The sequence below is a fragment of the Eriocheir sinensis genome, chromosome 38 (genome assembly GCF_024679095.1).
Source record: "Eriocheir sinensis breed Jianghai 21 chromosome 38, ASM2467909v1, whole genome shotgun sequence".
Taxonomy (NCBI): Eukaryota; Metazoa; Arthropoda; class Malacostraca; order Decapoda; family Varunidae; genus Eriocheir; species Eriocheir sinensis.
Window position 1 is genome coordinate 15,947,474 of NC_066546.1, and position 2,877 is coordinate 15,950,350.

Here is a 2,877-nt window from a genome sequence, read left to right on the forward strand (position 1 = left end):
TTCTTTCATCCTTATTATTTCCCTTATCCATCCCTACTGAGACTGTCATTCCCCTCCTATCTTCATCCTCTCTCTCGTCTATCTTCTCCCACTTTCTCTTTCTCGCCCCTCCCTCTCATCTCCTCTTTCTCCTCCTCCCCCTCCTCCTCCTTTTACATCCCCATCTTCCTTTTTGTCTAACCCCCCCTTGTCCCTTTTTTTTGTCTGTCTCCCTTCCCTTTTCCTTTACATACTTCCTCACCATCGCATCTCTTCCCTTACATACTCACCGTCACCCTCGTCTCTCGCCCTCACCCTTGCCCTCCCGCCGCCTCTGTTACACCCTGTCCTTTATCCACCTTTTTTTCCCGTCACCCTCACAGGCTCACGGCGCCGCGGCACACAGGCTTACCTCTTTGAGACCCGCCAAGCATGAAGGGAAAAAACGGGCTCTGCCAAATGGGGTTTCATGTAAAGAGATACATACACGCGTCCTGTTTATCTATTTATGTTTTTTTTTTCTCGTGTAGTTCCTCCCGTTGACCTTTTCCGTGTTCTCGCCTCGCTTTTCGCTGCTTTAAAAATGTATGACAGATTAGGGCATTTATGTGACGGATGGGCGGCAGAAAAGTGGTGTTTGTTTAGTGTTTGCCGTGTGTGTGTGTGTGTGTGTGTGTGTGTGTGTGTGTGTGTGTGTGTGTGTGTGTATGACTAAACTGTATCACTCAAGACGTGGAATGTTCCGTTTGTGTGTGTGTGTGTGTGTGTGTGTGTGTGTGTGTGTGTGTGTGTGTTTGTGTGTTTCCACTTTCATGTGACAGGTATTTGAGAGGGAGGGAGAGGAGGGAGAGGGGAGAGGTAGGAAGGTGTGAGTGGGAGGCAATTAAACTCCCAGGTGAAAGCGTGACACCAACAGGAGACGCCTCAATCCTTTTAAGTCCATTGATAGCCGGGCGGACGAACAGACAGACACACTCGTGGCATTTACCAGCAGCGTCACTTACCGTCAGGGGAACACTAAGCTGCTTAACACTTGGCTACGTACTCTTTCACGCCTCCTCATTCCCAATTCCTCGCGTATATTATCGTTTTCCTCCATTTTCCTCCATCTTCATCTGCATCTGAGCGCTTTACATCCTCCCACCAGCTCTCTGTGTGTGTCTGTGTATATATGTGTGTGTCTATCTCTCTTGCTCTTCCTCTTTCACTCATTCACTCACTCTCTCCCTTGGTTATATGAATTCCTCACCTCATTTATCGTTTTTCTCCTTTTTCCTTCATCTTCATCTGCATCTGAGCGCTGTACATCCTCCCACCAGCTCTCTGTGTGTGTCTGTGTATAAATGTGTTTGTCTATCTCTCTTGCTCTTCCTCTTTCACGCATTCACTCACTCTCTCCCTAGTTTATATTAATTCCTCACCTCATTTATCGTTTTTCTCCTTTTTCCTCCATCTTCATCTGCATTCGAGCTATTTAAGTCCTCTCTCCTGCTCTGTGTGAGTGTCTGTGTCTGTGTCTCTCTCTCTCTCCTGCTCTTCCTCTCTCACTCATTCACTCACTCTCTCCCTCGTGTATATGAATGATCAGCTCCTCGTTCATCCCTCGGCTATGATGGATGGCGCTGGGAATTTATCGTCGTCACCGGAATCAGTCTATTAGAGAGGCGAGGAATTGTGATCGGAATACCGTGATGAACTGAGCACTAAAGGGACTCATTACTCTTCTTTTATCTTCTCGTTTTTGCCTCTCGTAAACTTCTCACTTAACACACACTTCCCGGATCGTCTTCAGGCCACGCGATGCTCCTCTCTTTGTTCTCAGCTCATTTTTCTTCGTTGTTTTGTTGTGTGTGAGAGAGGGATGGCAGGTTGAAGCTTAGAACGCCTCCCTTCTTTATACATGAAAATAGATTGAAAGATAAATAGACAGAAAAGTACAAAATGAGAAAGAAGATGAGTGAATCCAACTAGCAGAGGTAACTAATACACCTGAATTCTCGTCTCAATATATTTAGTAGTTTATTTTACATGGTAATATTGGAAGTGTCAAAGGATTTCTGGACTCTCTCTCTCCGTCTATCTATATATGTCTATCTCTATCTATCTATCTATCTATCGCTCCAGACGCTGTGGAAATTGTTTAGACCGGATGCAAACAGAATCTCGGCCCCTTCCCTCCCTGTCCGAGCTGATTAAGTATTAACACCAGACAAGCACGGAGGAAGCGACTCCCAAAATCCAAAATTAGGCGTCTCCCAAACTTTCGTTGAACTTGAAAATAATCCTTTGCCGAAGAGAGGGATAGATAGAGAGAAAGATAGACAGATACAGACAGAAAAGCTGACAGAGAGACAGGCAGAAAGGGTCGGCAAACATATATAATGATGAAGAAAATAATGAAAACTGGAAATGTGGAAGAGGAGGAGGAGGAGATGATGGGGGAGAAAAGAGATGATGAAGAAGGCGAAAAATAAATGTGAATGATAAATGGTCAGGCAAGACATTCAACATATCCCTTTACAAAGAAAAAAAAAAGAGAAAATAACACGGACAAATACGGACAGACAGACAAATTAAAACACAGAAAAGACACACAGATAGACAAAGAAACAGACATGAAACCCCACCACCACCAACTTACCTGTGTGAAAAATGCAGGTGAGAGAGAGAGAGAGAGAGAGAGAGAGAGAGAGAGAGAGAGAGAGAGAGAGAGAGAGAGAGAGAGAGAGAAGCAGAGAGGGGTAGGGGAGAGATTTCACAATACACATTTCGCTAATTTGATTTCTAGATATTCAACACGAATACCCACGCAATACATTTTCATCAGGAATAGGGAATAGGACAGTGTGCGTGTGTTTGTGTGTGTGTGGGTGGAGAGGTGTGTAAGTGTGTGTGGTG